This window comes from Chamaea fasciata, unplaced genomic scaffold (assembly GCF_029207755.1).
Source record: "Chamaea fasciata isolate MVZ Bird 193981 ecotype frontalis unplaced genomic scaffold, bChaFas1.0.hap1 SCAF_8, whole genome shotgun sequence".
Lineage (NCBI taxonomy): Eukaryota > Metazoa > Chordata > Aves > Passeriformes > Sylviidae > Chamaea > Chamaea fasciata.
This window is the reverse complement of record NW_027094093.1, coordinates 19,321,046-19,327,097: the sequence shown is the minus strand read 5'-3', so window position 1 is coordinate 19,327,097 and position 6,052 is coordinate 19,321,046.

The window sequence follows — 6,052 nt, the reverse complement described above, 5'->3', positions numbered from 1 at the left end:
GTCCACAAAACTTCAAATCATAGTGCCTCATTACACATGAAGATGAAAGTTTCCTAAGCTAAATAAAGTGTTTGCAAAGTATTGAAATCACTGAGACTTAAATGTGGGAATTACCTTCTAGATTTATCATTCAATTATTTTTCTCATTAGAACCACAGTTTTAATCTGCTAAGAAATATTAAATATTAAACAGCTAGTAAAGCAAAATAGTATGTTACATTAAACTAATTCCTTAAAAAGTGCCTGAGTACATTAGAATTTCCTTTGTCTATTTATTATATGCATTCATCCATCCTAGACTTAACTTAAAATAGGTGTCAAGCGTCAGATGTAACACTGAGGTCTAGATTCTGATCTAGATGTTAGAACCTCTGACACTTAGTGAGCATGTTCAAGAAAGGACAAGGAGGAGGGTAAGTTTAAGCCTGTTTTTAATTAGCTACAGCAATTAGATGTTTTGAGTACCCAGAATGATATATTAGAATTACACAATTATTTGGTTTGTTTGGTTGCTTTTCAATACACTTGAGAACCAGCTCCTAATTAAGATACACACACTATCAAAGATTAAAAACTTAGATGATGGTAAAAACAATTAGAATGATGATGTAGGTTTAGATTCCCCATGGTTCTTGTACAGATCTGCAAGGCAGCATAGAGTGTGAACCCATGGAATTTACTTTCCCTGCACAAGGTCCAGAAACAGCTGCAGTATTTGTGTGCCCTACAGGGGCGAGGCCACTCCAGAGCAGGTGTGATGCTCAGGGACATGATGGTTTTCCCTGAGCTGGCTGGGTCCTCTGACAGCAGGAGCTTTACCCTTCACTGGAACTGCTGCCATTACCCATTGCCTCTGGGCAAGGACTTGCTCCTCTCTGCACAAGTCCTTCTTGGGTGGCTACAGTCCTTACCCAGCTCCCAAGGCCAGACTACTAGATTACAGCAGAGCCTCTACCAGTTCAGAAAACATTCTTCCCTATTTAAAAGGTGTAAAAGAAAAGCCCAGCCTACAACAAAGTACATTTTTTTAAAACAGCATCTAAGATCCAATGATTCAACCAAGATTACCTCCAATTACAGGTGTGCCTCACCCCTTTAAAATTAACAGACTATGTAATATACCACCCCTAATATGTCCTGAATGTTTTGCTCTTGATCTCAAAAGCATTGAGCACGGTCTCTCATGAAATCTTGCTGCAGAAATGACCGAGTTCCTACCATCTCAATGCCATGTGATAACCTCAATCAAAGCAGCCAAATTTCTTGACTTGTTGCTGATTCCACAGTGTCTTTTTGTAGTGATAACTGCTTTTCTCTATCATCATTTATTCAAAAAGGTAAATCAAAAGCATAAAATAGTCTCATCTGTGTTCTTGCCTGCAGGAGATGTTCTTCTTATTGGTTAAACCATGAAGTCTTACGTCAGACAGAGACAAACTATGGCTGACCTGACCTTCTCCTCTCCTTTTCCGTGTATAGAAGCTTCTTATGCACCAGTTATAATCTGGTCTTAGAATAAGAATTTTTAAAAGGAAAATATTTTTCTTCAGCAGTTTGGCTGACACAAAGGGGTACTCATTTTTAGAAAGCTGCAACATTTTTTTATTTTCTGACCAGGAAGCCTGTCCTCTGTTAATCCTAACAAAATAATCTGAATATGCCTGTTAGTGTGAGATGCATTTAGAGTTATAATAATGATGATTAATATCAAAGATTTTTACAATGTGAATTCTACAAATAAATTCTTAAATTCGTGCACTTTTTCATTTTGACTTTTACCAAACTTATTTCCATTTAAAATAAGTAATTAGAAATTCACTTCAAACTAGACTGCAGCAAGGAACACTTCAGCCAAAAAGGTTCAACTAAATGATTGAACCAGCCCCGAAGACCTGCCCAGGGATAGGTGTCATGTCAGATTACACAGCTAATGCCCCTAAGTTTTTGTGACAACAGATGAGTGTGGTTAAAATCACATCTTCCCACCTTCAGCTCTCAGGTATCAGTAATTAGGCTCTTATTAGTGCCTCTCCACCAAGTCCCAGCTTTTTCCTAACTTCTGTAGGGGGCTCTGATTCATATTTCTGAGATCAGAGTATTTTACCCACTCTGATGTAATGCTTTCAGGGAAGACCTAACAGTATCCCAGCTCCATCTGTTTAAAATCATTTTGGTGCCTTTGGGGGAGCACGTGTTTATGGCCATAAGGAAACTGCAGAACTGCACAAGCCCCCGGAGCCGACCACATAATCATCAGAGAGTCCCAGAATGCAGGAAGAGCCCCTGGTACATGCAGCATCCTTTGGCAAGCGGGAATGGAGATGTTTGAAATGGTTTTCTCAGGGGAAATGGTAAACATAACGGAGATGCACAACTATCAAGAGCCAGACCAAAGGTCTATTTAACCTAGGAGCCTGTTTTCCAGTAACAGATGCTAGAGAAAGTGGATTAAAAACAAGGCATATATAAAACAGATATTTCCCTTGGCACAGCATCTCAGCTTCTGGGGAACAGTGCTTCAGAAACTTCCTGAGCTGGAATCGCATTTTGTTTGTTGTGTTTAATAGTGACAGATTGGCCGATCCATCACACATTTGTCTCACCCCGTTATGACTGGATTTACACTTGGTGAGTCTCAACATCCTTTGAGAGTTGTTTGGGCAGCTACGATGGCTTTGTAACCGTTTCAGTGTTGCCCGAATGCCCCTGAAAACTGAGGAACGGCACAGAATCCCATTCTCCAGGCCGTTCCCACCCACACGCATCGCGCTCCTCCGGCGCACGACCCCAGCGGCAGCCGCGGTCCGCGGCGGCTCCCGGGCCGCCCCCGTGACCCCAGCCGGCCCTCCCCGCCCGGAGCAGCGGGGGGACGCCTGTCCCCGGGGCCCTCCCTGCGCCGGATCCCGCGGGCCGGGCCGGGCCGGCGGCAGGGGCCGGCGGCAGCGCCCAGGCCCGGCCGCGCTGTGGCCCCGCGGGCGGCGCCGTGCCCCGGGCTGCGGGCTGCGGGCTGCGGGCTGCGGGCTGCGGGCTGCGGGCTGCGGGCTGCGGGCCGCGGGCTGCGGGCGCCCCGGTGCCGCCGGGGCTGCGCCGGCGGGCTCGGCCCGCTGCGCGGCCGCTGCTCCGCCCTGGGGCGCAGAGCGCTGAGGCGGCTTGAGGAAGTAAACCTGACGGGAACTTTGGACATAGTTCAGACTTTTTTTTGCGCCAAGTTGGGAATAATTTCAGAGAGTCGTAGGTCCAGGATACCTAATGGTTTTGGTATAGTGGCTTCTGGGGTGTTGTTTTTTGTTTTCTCTTGGGGTTTGGTTGGGTTTTTCGGTTTTTTGGGCTTTTTTAGGGTGGGCGGAGGGGGTGTTGGGTTTTGTTTGGTTGATAGGTTGGCTTTCGTTTGATTTTTCTTTTGTTCTGTTTTAAATACACGTGGCCCTCAAGACTCCTAGCTTTTATGTCTGTAACGTGGCTTGTTCATCTTTCACTGTAGTGGGGTAAGCTTTGGCATAGTTATAGTTCATTTCTTCTGAGGGTCAGATGTGCAACAGCATCACCACGCAGAACTCTGTCCTCACAGCTTTTCCCTGGGCTATAAAATGTCCCTGTCTCTGAAGCAGGTTATGTAAAGTCCAGAGAAGTTTTTCTGTCATTAGCGGTCAACTTTGGAGTTGAAGGAGCGAGTTGAAATGTAAGATTTTTTGGCTTTGGGTTTGCTTTTTGTTTGGTTGGTTTTTTGTTTGGTTTTTTGTTTGGTTTGTTTTTGTTTTTGTTTTTTTGTTATATTCCTGTATAACATGAAAGCTGATTTAATTTAAAATATAAAACGTTGATTAGACAAGCAGCCTTGACTTCTATTTTTTCCCTTTATTATGTCATACAAAAAGATGAAAGTGTTTAAGATGGTAACATCGGAAAGGAAAGGTGATAGCCCTTCTGATACTTTATTTTTCCCAGATTAAATTTTGTAACACAGTATTACTGTCTAACATATATATATTCCCAATCCAATGTACAAGATCTGTCGAGTTACCTGAATGCTTCAGATGATGGATATTTATCGCAAGAGACATGGTCAAATGTTTGGACTCTGTGCTATTTAGTCAAAGTTAAATTATTACCGGTCTTCTTTTTTTCTTCCCTTCATCTGACTTTTTTATTCCTACTCTTGATTTAGCCCATGCCATGTGTCTTTTGACCAGATCTAGCTAGTATGAGCTGACTGTAAAAATAACCTGCCTGGAGGAGCAGGAGAGAACACTGAGTCTCATCAGTGCCCAAGTTACAAAAACTAAGAGCAGGTGAGAATAAGGCAAGGGGAGAAGCAGCAGCTTGTGGTGGTGCTCCCAGCTCTTGGGGCAACTCTTAAGTGTGGGCAGAGTTGCACAAAGAAATCTACTAATCACCTGTGCAGTGCTGCCATGGTTATTTCAGTGGCCAGAAAAGTAAGTAGGATCACATCTGGAGTGTTTATGAGGCATCTGAAGTTCCAGCACTTCCTCAGGCAGTAGCATTGTTTTCAGCCTGGCATTTCTGCCCATTGAAATCCCCTCTACTCCCCACCTGGAGCACTGTGTCCAGCTGTGGGCCCCCAGTGTAGGAATGAAGTGAACCTTTGGAGCAAATTGGGAGAAGGCCACAAAGATGCTCACAGGGCTGGAGCATCTCTCCTATGAGGAAGGGATGAAAGGGTTGGGCTGTTCTGCCTGGAGAAGAGAAGGCTCCAGGAGAGACCTCAGAGCACCTCCCAGTACCCAAAGAGGCCTACAAGATGGTTGGAGAGGAACTTCTGGCAAGGCCAAGGAGGGACAGGACAAGAGGTAATTTGTTCAAACTAAAGAAGAGTAGGTTTAGATCAGATTTAAGAATAAATTCTTTACTGTGAGGGTGATGAGGCAGTAGAGCAGGTTGCCCAAAGAAGTTGTGAATGCCCCATCCCTGGAGGTGTTCAAGGGCGGGCTGGAGGGAGCTTTGAACTACCTGGTCTAGGGGAAAGTGTCCCTGCTAATGGCAGAGGGTTTGGAACTAGGTAATTTTTAATGTCCCTTTCAATCCAAACCTCTCTAGCTTTCTATAAATACACCCAATACTGAAGAAACTTGCTACTCAAGATCTCTTTCTGCTCCTCATTAACTTAAAGGAATAGCTTTCTCTGACTTTTAAGGGAGCAGGGTCTGGCCATGCAGTGGAATTCAAACATAAAACATGGTGCTTTCCTGACAGCTGTGTGCCTTCTGCGAGGGGAGGCCAAACCCCAGCAACAAAACACAGCTTGCTTCAACTGCTTCAAAGTGAGAGAGCAGCAAAGGGGAAAATATTTATAAATGCCAGTAATGGCAAGGAGAGCAGGGAAAGGTTGGTCTGTTTCTTTCAGGGATGAACAGCTACTGTGTGTTCAGGAATTCTGCTTTTTGTTATTGAGCTTCTGAACTTCTAATTTGAATGCTATAGAAAAAATGAATGTATCCTCAAGACTGACCAGAAAAGTTGCAGATCTTTTTGTTTAATGTTCCTAAGGTTTTTGGGGTTTTTTTTTTTTTGGCATATGACTACTGTGTCACAGACCCTTTCAGCCTAAGATTAAAGGAAAAACAGCTGATTCTGTTTATAGGAGCCTTCAGATCTCTATTAGTTTTTATGTGGATATGGTTGTGAAACTTGTTTTAAAATTATTTCTTTATGTTTAATTTTATTTTTCAGGGATTTGGAATGCCAGAAGTGATCAATCCAGTTGTATTTTCGTATGAAGTATCTATGACTACAAATCATGTGGCAGTATTTTTAGTAAGAGTTTCTAATTTCCGGGTCTATTATTAAAATATTGGAAAGTGTGTTTTCTGTGATAACATCGGTAAGACATTTTAGTATCTAATGATTTTATTTTGACTTTTTAATCAGATTTTGAAGAAATATTATTAATATTTGTATCTTGTCTTTTGCGTGGCCAGGCAGACCCTGCTATAATGCTAATAATGGCATTGTAGTGTAGTGTGTAGGGTTTATAATGAGCTGACATATCCACTTGCTGGAAAATTGCTCTGACAAGAATATTGTACTTGAGATA